The sequence below is a fragment of the Mytilus trossulus genome, unplaced genomic scaffold, assembly GCF_036588685.1.
Source record: "Mytilus trossulus isolate FHL-02 unplaced genomic scaffold, PNRI_Mtr1.1.1.hap1 h1tg000233l__unscaffolded, whole genome shotgun sequence".
In the NCBI taxonomy this organism is placed as follows: Eukaryota; Metazoa; Mollusca; class Bivalvia; order Mytilida; family Mytilidae; genus Mytilus; species Mytilus trossulus.
The window spans coordinates 1,141,952-1,155,156 of NW_026963314.1; the positions used below are offsets into that span (position 1 = coordinate 1,141,952).

At 33.4% G+C, this 13,205-nt stretch overlaps 1 long non-coding RNA gene across 2 annotated transcripts; it reads right to left on the bottom strand.

The window, feature by feature from the left end:
• Positions 1–5,119: 5,119 nt before the first annotated feature.
• Positions 5,120–12,952, bottom strand: LOC134701195 (uncharacterized). 2 transcript variants are annotated; one of them, XR_010104061.1, is made up of 5 exons: positions 12,704–12,952; positions 11,128–11,248; positions 9,965–10,171; positions 7,730–7,905; positions 5,120–5,234 (listed from the first exon to the last, which is right to left on the bottom strand). It is a non-coding gene; the product is annotated as an uncharacterized LOC134701195 (long non-coding RNA). The 2 variants fall into 2 exon arrangements; XR_010104062.1 differs by lacking the exon at positions 11,128–11,248.
• Positions 12,953–13,205: the final 253 nt, after the last annotated feature.

Consider the following 13,205-nt stretch of genomic DNA (forward strand, 5'->3'; position numbering starts at 1 on the left):
CTGTTATATAACGTGGTGAATAGGACAGAGACATGTGATGTTTATTAGTACCGTCTGAATTACAAATAATAAGTCGCTTATTATCACAGTCGGTAAACACTAATGTATTGCCTGTTTTGATGCAGCTATAAATGTACAGATTTTCATTCGTTGACTGTTTTATATTAAACTGTTGACGCAAATTGACCAAAACAGGAAGGTTGGCCTTGACAGGTGTTTGATCCTGAGCTTCTTCTTTGTTTGGTTCATTTTCTGAAATAAATAATCAAGTATCAAAATGGTTATTTCAACAAGCGGTTACCTTATTTATAATGCAGTTTACAAAAAGGATTTAATTTATAATTCAGTTTACCACTAAAAGTGACTGAATGTTGTAACATTTCTTATGTTTTGCAAACTATATAATTTAAGTAACATTTCATGACCTCAAATTTTCTCTAAGATGTTATCGATTTATGTTTTTTTTCCACTTACAAGATTGAAAACTCATTTAACTTTTATATCAAGCTCCGAATTATCAGAGCACACAATATAAATTAAGAAAAATGAAAAATTGATATAAAGGTAAGATATTAAAATACAGTTCCATCATCTATTATCTAGTCTAACAGTGGGAATATATATCTGTTTCATGCTACCTTTAAATCATGCGCAAGACAAAAGATAAATCTATTCATAGGCTACATTACACTAATCACGAGTTTTGGGGCTCCTCCTTTATAAAGTTTACACAGACGTGTCGCTGGATTCCTGTTTCGTATGTCTCATATATCCATGGCTTGTAGTTTTAAAACGGTAAAAGTAAACTGGTCAACAATTTTGATCTTTCGGTTAGATATGTTTAAATATGCTGTGCTTGCTTTTAAATAAATAACTTCAATATATGAATAGAGGCGTTTTTGAAATCCCAGCTGCAGTTATCCAAATGTTTAAACACCTGGTCCTAATTGCCATAAACTTTATAACGCATTTATTGTTTTTGTACAGTTATCCAAATGTTTAAACACCTGGCACACCTGGTCCTAATTGTCATAAACCTTATAAAGCATTTAGTGTTTTTGTACAGAGAAAATATGAATTCAATGTTTTCGGTTCATCTTTTGTTTACCCACAGCTCTAAAATGGTAGAGGTAGTTGGAGAAAACTTGTCAAAATTCCTAAAGTAGAAACACATCAGCGATGTTGTTTTACAATATAAATTTGAATTGTCTCGTTCTTCAGTATTTACATTTTAAATGCATTCTCAGTAATTTCTCGTCTTGAAAATGAATGAAATATTTGCCACTGAACGTAAAGCAAACAATAATGAAACAATCTATCGTTTATGAGCTTACACTTCAGACAACGGTTTCTCTGCCTATTGTAGTAATCTTGTTTAATGAAAGATTTATCATGAACACAGCTTTATTTTTATGAACGATCGGAAACATGAATATAATGTCAAGTTAAAGCTTAGCACAGGATGTCTGTTGGTTACATAAAAGAGCAGGTTTTGGAAGGGAGCTCCATGTCTATTCAAGATAGAATCGGTTTAAATCTCTCCGTTTAACATGTTGAAGCGCCTATGTTTGGCTTCAATGGTATGTTCGGTTTTGTAGGATGTATAAATACGCATCCACGTCCAACCAGATTTTGGACGCAAAATATATTGACCCCTGAAGGAAAATGACACTTTCTGCAGTTTTATATTAAAACGGTTTCGGTGATCTATTTCTAATTCGAAGCACTTCTTTTGACTCTGTAACATGTCATTGTTGTGTGGCTTTCAAACTCATTAGTTCCAAAATTGTGCCCTTATGTGTGTTTATGTAATCAATTAATCTTTGTCATTAAATCTTATGTCATGAAGTAATACCTAATTGATATCATCTATGCAAATTTTCGGCTGAATGGAATGTTTAATTACGCAATTCTGTAAAGGAGAGTATCAAGTTATCGATAAAGAAACATCGGAAACCTCTCCGAGTCCAGCTTTCTGCCTATATCCAACAAACTTTTATTTCATGAAATAATTGCCACTTAACGTTAAGCTAGTACTAATTGAGGAATCAATCGTATTTCCGTAAATTGATTGTTTGTTGCTTACCGTCCAATTGTAAATGATTTCTGCATGTTCTTGACGATATCAGTTAACAGTAAATATGGGTAATTCCGGGATAGAAGTGTTGTATATTTTGACTGCAATTGATTGTGAATTGGAAAGTGACAGAATATATTGATGTGCAATAGACAATTTTCTCACCCCGCTTTAGAGGTATTGCAAAGGTTCCAACGTAAAGAAAATATGGCATTGCCTCCATGAGACATCGGATTCAACATTCCAGATCTAAACTTACGTGGCTGTGTACTTGTACATCACTCTCAACCAAGGGGATATCCCGTATTTTGCCAAGGTTTTATTGGCAGTTGCGGTCGGAAGAGGACCAATAGTGACCACGACGGAATGAGAACCTTAGTTTATTAGTTGTTGCACCATTGACCAACGTCGAATTTAAAACATAATTACTTTTAAATCATGACAGTTCCGAAGCACCGCATACTGAGCTTGGGCTTAACATGGAGTATTGGTGTCAGCCCAGTGCAAGTAAAATAAAAAATAACACTTTTGGCTTTACTATTATTTACTAATCCTTTTATCAGCTCTTTAATGCTTAGTATAAGATTGTGGACTGACGGCAAGAAGCATCACTGAAAAAAATGTTTATTGCCGAAATGCATGTGGTGCAATAAAACAATACCGTTAAAGCTGTAGTTAACAGGGAATGTTATACTGTGTTGGACCGTAAGCTTAATTATTGTATAGGACAAATTCCTCTTTGCCTGGAATCTTAATTTTGTTATTAATTTCCGAATTCATCAAAAGTCATTAAATGAGAATGTTTATAATATCCTTAAATTTCCATCTTTATTTCTAAAGCCGATTAAAAGAATACAAGAAATCATTGTTTTAATAACTTTAAAAAATTTTATATTCGCATCAAAGCTTGAAAATTTTTACATTTAATGCGAAACAACACAGATTGTCAAAAAATAGTCATGTTAAAACATATAGAAGAAAGATATGTTGCTACTTAATATAAATATTCGCATTTGGTAAGGCTGTGGCATTTGCATATACAAAAACATTATTGTTATAAGTTTACACGTTTTGCTATTGCTGTAGCCTAATAACGCCATCCATCAAACCTCATTTAAATGTATGCCATGATTATTCCTGTGTCTCCTTACTTAACATCATCAAAATATCTGACAGAAAAAAGTAACCTATGTGTAAACAATAACAAAAGAGAGATATATTTGTGGAAAACACATTAACTTGAAAAACTTTTGAAGTCATCTATCCAACTAATTCTTGTAAGTCTGAATAAAGGAACGCCCGCCTTCCATGTTGTTCCCTGGATATAAAGTAGAATATTCGAAAGACAAGACTTTTGAGTAATAACACCATTTATACACGTTGTAGTAACAATACAACAACGATTAGAAGATAAAGGTTCAAAAGGAGAATATATAGATATTCATACTACCTGGATTTTGGTCATCCTGTGTAGTTTTAATTTTCGCTCTGTCGGGAATCTCTTTAACCTGAAAACAAAAAAAAAGAAGTTTAATTGAATACTAAAACGACATGATTACAATATAGCTTTACTATTCATAATGTTTTACTGAACATCTAACAAGTATGATAATTAGGGAGGTTATGCAAAATTAAAACTGTAAGGTATCTTATAGAACTACATGTAAACTAGTTGCCAATATAGTTACTGCATATGTATGCTTTACTGTTTTGGTGATCAGTCAGTAATCCGTCACAGATAGGTAAAGTTCATATCACCAAGCCGTCACTGATAAGACAAGTTGATATCACCAAGCCGTCAAACTTATAATGTGAAGACTGGCTGATCGGTGTTTTTGGATTGAACTTTACTTATTACATTGTCTTATCGGGGTCTTTTATAGCTGACTATGCGGTGTGGACTTGGCTTATTGTTGAAGGCCGTACGGTGACCTATAGTTGTTTTATATGTCTGTGTCATTTTGGTCTCTTGTGGACAGTTGTCTCATTGTCAATCCTACACAGGCAAAATTGCAACGCATGTAAACACATGTTTACCAGGAATTTACTGTACGTTTCTAAACATGTCAGAAACGCATGTTTGGAGCACCGTACGTTAAACGCATGTTTGGAGAACGTATTGTTTACATGCGTTTATGGAAAACATGCGTTTGAAAACACGTGGTAAACGGATGTTTATGTGAAACATGCGTTTGAAAACACATGATAAACGCATGTTCATGGTAACCATATGTTTGAGAACATATGGCTAACAGATGATCATAAACCGTATGGTAAACATATGTTTGGATGATGGTTGCTTTACTTCCAGTTGCAGGTCAGATGCATATTCAGGCTATGAGATCATGATAATCAGAATTGAGCTCCAACCCTAATTTGTATAAGACTGACACCCTAACTCACAAAGTAATAGTTTGCAGGAAGATATGTCTCCCTACCTGGACACAAAATTCTGACTATGTGTTGATTCAGTCTGCTCTTACTTCTTAACGCTTTTTGCCTAGAAAAGCAGCTTATACCAGTTTTCAAGTCTTTGCATTGACTCGGTCCCTGTTTGAACCTTTAATATCCTCCTGCAATCAAGGCAAGCACTTTCAGACTAACTAAGGTGTTCTAATAACATGTAGGATATATGAACAAAACATGTCATGATGTGAATTATTCTTTTGAAATAAAACTTTCATGGTATCAATTCTATTGCATCATATGTGCATTTCGTCTGAATGCAGATGTTTTAATCAATAAAGAATCTACAGCTTTACAGTTTGCACTTTGACATGAGTTTTTTAAGGATTTTTAAGAGCGCTTACAATTTATATCATTAAGATGAGAACCCCTTAACCATCCCATCAGTTTAAAATTAAACCCATTTCTATACATCCGTGTTGAAGGCCGTACTTTAATTAACCTATAATGGTTTACTTTTTAAATTGTTATTTGGATGGAGAGTTGTCTCATTGGCACTCACACCACATCTTCCTATACCTATGTTTTCTTAAAATGGCATGATTGATAATAAATTCTCATCTTTGGTAACAGAATATATTTTAAAAATTTGTTAACAGTATAATCAAATGTACATATATGTAACAAAAGTTAAAGTCTATTTCTTCATCTTTTTTTTTCTTCTTTTAACAGTTTCTTTCCATGGCTGATTCTGAAATAAATGCAAGATGCAAATTTTATAATAACAGCAACTAACTATCAATATATTTTGATTTTAAAACAAGCAAAATAATCAAATTAAGGTTAATATTATTATTACTTACAGTGATACATGAACATCTGTATATTTACAAGCATTCTGTCAGTATTGCATTACAATTTATCGGACCACAGCTGAATTATCACGTTGTGATTGGTTAAACACCGTCATGTGGTGACCCCTATGAGACAGTTTGGGGTTAGTCAGTTTCATAAGAGGTCCATGACACGTTAATGGTGACGTCATCTATTAATGTTGTTGTATTTCATTGTTAATTTTTTCAACAGAACGCAGAACAAAAGTCTGGTGTCCGATAAATTTGTTATACGGTTAACTACTGACCCCCTACAGATCCATAGAGGGTGAATAAAATTAATAGGGGATTTGGCCTCTGGCCTCACCCCCTATGGATTTCACTAACCCTCTATGGATCTGTAGGGGTCAGTAGCTAACCATATTACTTATAATATAGTCCCCTACCAGTTAAATTTCATTGTATTGGAACATATTTCTAACTTTATCTACTGTGGATTCATTATTATTCGTTGGATACCAATTTTCGTGGATTTCATGTGAACAGTTGAACCACGAAATTAAAAGTTCAACAAATGACAATTTTTCCTATGGCTTGTATGCAGACTTCAGCAAAACCACGAAATTAAATATCCACAAACCTGTAAGTTTTCCTCAATCCACGAAAATTGGTACCCACAAAAATAAATGAATCCACAGTATAACTTGTCATGGTGTAACATGTGTAAACTATATAACAAATATCAAATCAAAGTGTTGAAAACTAATTATTTAAGTGAATTTTGTAAGACCAAGGACCATTATTATGCTCAAAATCATTACACCAGAAAAAAATATAGGCTCTCAAGAGCCTGTATCGCTCACCTGATTCTACCTGGGTTTTTGAAATCATATAAAAAAAAGATAAAATTTGGCTACAAAGTAACAACACTTGGCCAGCACCTCATTAAGAAAGGAACATTTATGCTATGTTTGGTTTCATTCCATTCAGTGGTTCTCTAAAAGAAGTCATTTGTATGCATTTCCCATAGGGTCCTATGTTAAACTAAGTCCCCCACTGGCGGCCATCTTGAATGATGGATCGGCTACAAAGTAACAACACTTGGTCAGCACCTCATAAGAAACATTCATGCCATGTTTGGTTTCATTCCATTCAGTGGTTCTCTAGAAGAAGTTCAAAATGTAAAATGTTAACGACGACGACGGACAACAACGGACGCCAAGTGATGAGAAAAGCTCACTTAGCCCTTCGGGCCAGGTAAGCTAAAAATTAAACTGGATCTGTTACTTGTCATGATAAAACAATATCATATCAATATCTTCAAGCATGAAGAAACAATTCCTGCAAGAATGTGTCCATAGACTAGTTCATGAATGCCCCACTTGCACTATCATTTTCTTTGTTCAGTGACCATGAAATTGGGAACAAAGCTCTTATTTGGCATTAAATTTACACAGATCATATCATTGGACTTCAACTTCATCAAAAACTACTTTGACCAAAAATTTTAACCTGAAGAAAGACAGACAGAGAAAGCAATGCACAAACCGAGAAACAAAATGCCCATACATATAAAAGGGGCATAAAAAAGTGAGGAAAACTGGATGGACAGACCACAGAAAGCCTTCAAAGGGAACTAAAAAGTTAAAACCATTGAAAATCACATATATCAGAATACCTATTTAAACAGTGATTTTTTTTTTCTTCTCAAATAACTACAATTTCTGTTTGCATCCTCAACTGTCACCTTTCTCTAGTTGAAATTGTTTGATATACTTTACATGTCATTTTTAAAGCATAAAGGTACATGTTTAATGTGTTTTGTCTAACTAATATGAACTTCCTAATAATCCAAATTGCAAAATAATTATGTTTTAAATTTTACTACTTTTTTATTGTTGAGGGCAAAGAAATTCAAAAGTAACATTGTAATCCCACATGTAGCATTAATTCTGCACCACGAATATTGGCTGATGTGCAATGGATTAACACAGTAGCGCAAATTTTGATTAAGCCGAAGTGCGATGATGGCATTGTGACACTTTTTTATCGATAAAATTGCAGAATTGCTAAGGTGGTAATTTGAATTTGTTTATCATATTTTCTATGTTATTTTTTAATAGATATAGGAAGATGTGGCCGCATCATGTGGTGTGAGTGCCAATGAGACAACTCTCCATCCAAATGTTTACATGTGAATTTGGTCAAGGAAAATCCTGTTTACCACCCACTTCATTTAGTGGTGATATAATTTGATTGGTTGAGGTCACAAGTTGATAAAACATTCATATATATATATATATATATATATACAACTTTTTTATTGAATATAATTAACCGCATTATTTAACTTATTTTGCATTGTCATTGTTCACAACTATTACTGTATATATTCTATATTTAAACATAATACCTTGTCTTAACTTGCTCATGCTGGTGTCCATGTACTGTGTCTAATATTTTCCCCTTTTCTTTACTTTTCTTCACTTATATATGTTCCATTTCTCCCAAAAGTAAAAAAAACTCAACTTCATCAGGCCCATTGACCATGTTGACATATATTAGCTTGTTTTTGTGGAAAAATGACCTCTGAAATTAAAACAATTAAAATATTGATTTTATTACAATTTACTGATTTAAGGATTATCTTATGTACCTATGTTTAGTAAACCAGATGCTCTGCAAGGCACAGCTTTATAAGATTGCTGAGGTCAAACCCTGAACATGTGGAGCAAGTATGACACAACATTTAAGCTTGATACAGCTCTGAATTTGGATTGTGATTAAATAGATGACACAACATAGGTTTCTGACACAGAATAAATATGTGGTCTAAGAACTTAAACTTAAAAACTTAAAAATTTTAAATTGGAAAAATGGTAAAAAATTGACTATAAAGGGCAATAACTACTTCAGGGGTCAACTGACCATTTTGGTCCTGTTGACTTATTTGTAAATCTTACTTTGCTGAACATTTTTGCTGTTTACAGTTTATCTCTATCCATAATAATATTAAAGATAATTTCCAAAAACAGCAAAATTTCTTTAAAATTACCAATTCAGGGGCAGCATCCCAACAACGGGTTGTCCCATTCATCTTAAAATTTTAGGGCAGATAGATCTTGACCAGATAAACAATTTTACCCCATGTCAGATTTGCTCTAAATGCGTTGGTTTTTGAGTTATAACCAAAAACTGCATTTAACCTCCATGTTCTATTTTTAGCCGTGGCGGCAATGTTTTTTGATGAAATGGGAATCTTGGTTTGATGCTGGGTCAGCGGACGCATTTTTCAAACTAGATACCCTAAAGATGATTGTGTCTAAGTTTGGATTAATTTGGCCCGATAGTTTCAGAGGAGAAGATTTTTGTAAAACATGGAAATTAATGAAAAATGATTAAAAATTGACTATAAAGGGCAATAACTCCTAAAGGGGTCAACTGACCATTTTGGTCATGTTGACTTATTTGAAATCTTACTTTGCTGAACATTATTGCTGTTTACAGTTTATCTCCATCTATAATTATAATATTCAAGATAATAACCAAAAACAGTAAAATGTCCTTAAAACTACCAGTTTAGGGGCAGCAACCCATCAAGGGGTTGTCCGATTCATCTGAAAATTTCAGGGCAGATAGATCTTGACCTGATAAACAATTTTACTGCATGTCAGATTTGCTCTAATTTTTTTGGTTTTTGAGTTATAAGCCAAAAACTGCATTTTACCCCTATGTTCTATTTTTAGCCATGGCGGCCATGTTTTTTGATGAAATGGGAATTAAAACACAAACTTTATTCTAGATACCCTAGGAATCAATCAGATGAAGTTTGGTTTGAATTGGTTCTGTAGTTTCAGAGGAAGAGACTTTTGTAAATGTTAACGACGACAGACGCAGGACGACGACGGACGCCAAGTGATGGGAAAAGCTCACTGGCCCAGTGAGCTAAAAATGCTTAATTGGGACCTTTTTTTTGGCCCCTTATTCCAAAACTGTTTGGACCAAAACTCCCAAAATCAATCCTAACCTTCCTTTTGTGGTCCTAAACCTTATGGTCATAGAAATTTCATAGATTTCTGTTGACTTATAAATACTAAAGTTATTGTGCGAAAAATAAGAAAAATGCTTATTTGGGCCCTTTTTGGCCCCTTATTCCTAAACTGTTGGGACCAAAACTCCCAAAATCAATCCCAACCTTCCTTTTATGGTCATTAACCTTGTGTTTAAATTTCATAGATTTCTATACTTGATTGTAAAGAGAGCTTCCAATTAAAATAAATAGTATGTTACTGCTAACATGGTTAATTTTCAAACTAACCCAAGAATAAAAAATGTCACCTCTATGTCCTCAACATTTACTTGTACATGTACGTACATTGTACATGTAAGGGACGACATCAAATAGTTTGGGGGTGGGGGGTTTAAAATTCTGCAAGTTTTGTAAATCTAAAATCGATATTTACATATATATCACTATTGGTAAATCAATTTTTCCCAAATTAAGTTAAGAGGGGGGTGTGGGGGTCAGTGAAAAAACTATGTGAAGTAAGTTTTTTATCCTACATTGTACATTGATTTTTTGATGTCGTCCCTAAGTCTGAAAACAAAAAAATATTTAAACAACTTAAACATAACTTTCATGACATACCTCTAATCATACATTTGCAATGTTTCATTGGCCATGTTGGCTGCTGCTCCTTATTTGCACATGAATCAATACAGCACTTTTCAAATCCACTACTAGTCTAGATACAAATGTACATGTATAAATATAGAAATCATCGCCTCTAATGACTTCTGTTTTGTTGATTATTTTCCACTACTTCTTTAAGTGCTTGTACTTTCTTTAAAAATGCTAAAAGAAAAATGTTTAAATGCATAAACATGATAAAAGGAAGTTATGATACATGTAACTGGCAAAATTGCCTCACTTTGACATTTCAAAATAAGACTAACAGATTTGCCCTAAAAAATATGACTTTATAAAAAGCATTTCATCAATTATTCTAATGTTCTTCTGCATCATTTCAAATCAATATGATCAATACGACATTTTAATGAATGAACTGGTTATATTGCATCTTTGATTTTGTCAATTAATGTCAATCTTTGGGCAATAAACATAATGCATTTACATGTATTAACATGATTAAGGAATTTGAAATTTTAAGTTACATGTATATATGAAGATGTGGTATGAGTGCCAATGAGACAACTCTCCATCAAAATAACAATTTATAAATGTAAATTATAGGTCAAGGTACGGCCTTTAGCATAGAGCCTTGGCTCACACCGAACAGCAAGTATAGTATCACAATTTTGTGCTGTATTCGTGTCAGTTCTGACTTTAATACACCTATGTAGATAATAAAATTGAGAATGGAAATGGGGAATATCTATACATTAAATGTCTATCAAACCATCTAATGCCCAATTTTTTTAATTTCTATAGAATTACAACCACATGATTAATTATCTGCCTTTTCACAATGAAAATGACATGAAAAAAAAATAGTATAATAACAGCATCCCCCTTTTATAAAGTGACTTGTATTTATTTTATACACTGTTAAACAATCTTTTGTGTCTGGCTTCATGCATTTAGTGATATTTCTTTTCAATTTGGTACTGGATATTGATTGGTATGTCTTATATAAAATTATGAGTGAGTTTTAATTCATGTTTCAAACAAGCAGATAGTACATGTATATGGGTATTAAAATTAGAAAACATTTCAGAAAAGAATACCCACTTTAGAGTGGTCCGTAACAGCGTAAGACACATGTAATCTTATTTTTTTATTTAAATTACCTTTAAAGGAATTATTGAAGCATCATCACGCATGACTGGAGAGGCCCCAGTTTGGCAGTCAATGCAACACCCCACTTTTATTAACATTTCTGGATCTGCCACTGTTGACCAATTCATCCAGCTGTGAAAATGAGATAAAGGTTATGTGAAACTTGGCATTCACTACACACAAAACAGTTGACCTATTACTTATTTACTTGGAATGATCAAATTTTTACATAAACTAAAATCAAACAGTGACTGTGTAGTGTGTATCCCAAACTCTGTGCATGTATGATTGACAAAAGGTGGTCAATGGTTTTCAGGGTGTTTGGTGGTGTTTTGGGTAACGAAAAGACCCACCCCTCTGGATTTCATGTTTTTATGCCCCAGATTTTGCAATCAGGACCCCTTCAACCCCCATAAAACACAAATACTTTGTTTACAAAATACCCTGCTCTCACAAGAAGGTCATAAATAAGGGACCGGTACCCTATTCTAACCAGCAGGGGGTATCGGGATCGTTCACCCTGATTACATGTTAGCCCTACATGTAGGTTCGTTCGCACTGGGTTTGTTCGCCCTGATAGTCCGTTCGCCCTGGGTTCGTTCACCCTATATTCATTTATGATATGTATATGTTACATTAATAAACGAAATATATAAATATATATTTCAATTTATGTTCATGTATATCTATTAAAAGTTAAATACAGAATATTTGGCAAATTTATATTAATCAAATAAAATTTTTGGCTGCATTGTTACACTTTATTTTATAATTACTTTTTATTACTATTGATTGAATTTTGATTGCTGATAAGGTATCATTTTAAATCTTTGATATCTCTGATTGTTATATGAATTTTCTTTGATGGATTAATTATAATGAAAATAACATTTTTCTCAAAAAAAATAGTCAGCTTGGATAGATAAAAACACCGATGACAAGTGATCAATGTACAGCAGTGTGACTGTGTTTTTGGTATTTGTTTTACTAAGAGTAATTCAATTTGATAGTGAATGTACAGAAACTTATAACCTAGTCCTAGTAGCAGCTAGCTATAAACAACATGATAAATCGCAAATATTCGGCCAAATTGTAGACTGACTTCAACACATTCAATTATATACATGTACACACAACGCAACACTATTTACTAAAAATTGAAATCAGGGCGAACGGACTCTGGGCGAACAGGTATTAGGGCGAACAGAAACTAGGGCGAACCGGAATCAGGGCGGACGGACCCAGATTCCCAGCAGGGCATGAAACAGCAACCCTAATTTTTGGCATATTTGTAATATAAAAGTAATATAGGAAGTACCCCCCCTTTTTCCCAGATACAAACATACCATTCATATCTCGGATAGTGTTGTATTATTATGTTTTATGATATAAACTCATCATGCTCAATGGAACTGAAAGTTGAAGTACATGAAGTATGGAAGATGCCTTAAATTATTTACAGAGTATGGACTATGGGCGATGTGCACGGTGTGGCAGTACATGGTCGAAACAGAGAGAATTTAATGCTTACATCTTTCTGCTTTAAAAATCCATTTTAAAAAATGTGAATGATAAATTTATTTTTACCTTTCTTTGTGCTTTCCAAGTGGCAAGTCACCAATCAAAACAAAAACACTTTCCGTTGCGTTGACTTTCATTTCAATCGTTCCCTGTTTTTTTCCAGTGAATCTACAAGTTATCTATTTCCATTTATTTGTTAATCGGTTTGGCCATCAGTTTGAACAACCAGAGTTGTTTATACCATATATCTCTGAATCTGTCCATTCTTGCAGTTAGTTTAAAAAAATTGAAACCTCCATCCGCAGCTCGTGAGCGTCCATAGTATTGCATCATAGTATACAAAATGGTAACGGTGAGAATTCCGGGTTTGCGTACTCAGGTACATTTGCTAAAGTGAGGGTCTGGAAACGGTTTCGGGAGGAAAGAATAAAGAATGATGGACAAATTAAAGTGCAGAATAATGAGAAAAAATAAAGAAAGGAAAGAGGAGAGTAAAAATGCAAAAAATAGAACAAAGAACATTTGAGAATCATGGGGTTCAACTTCTAAATTATAATTAGACTGAATA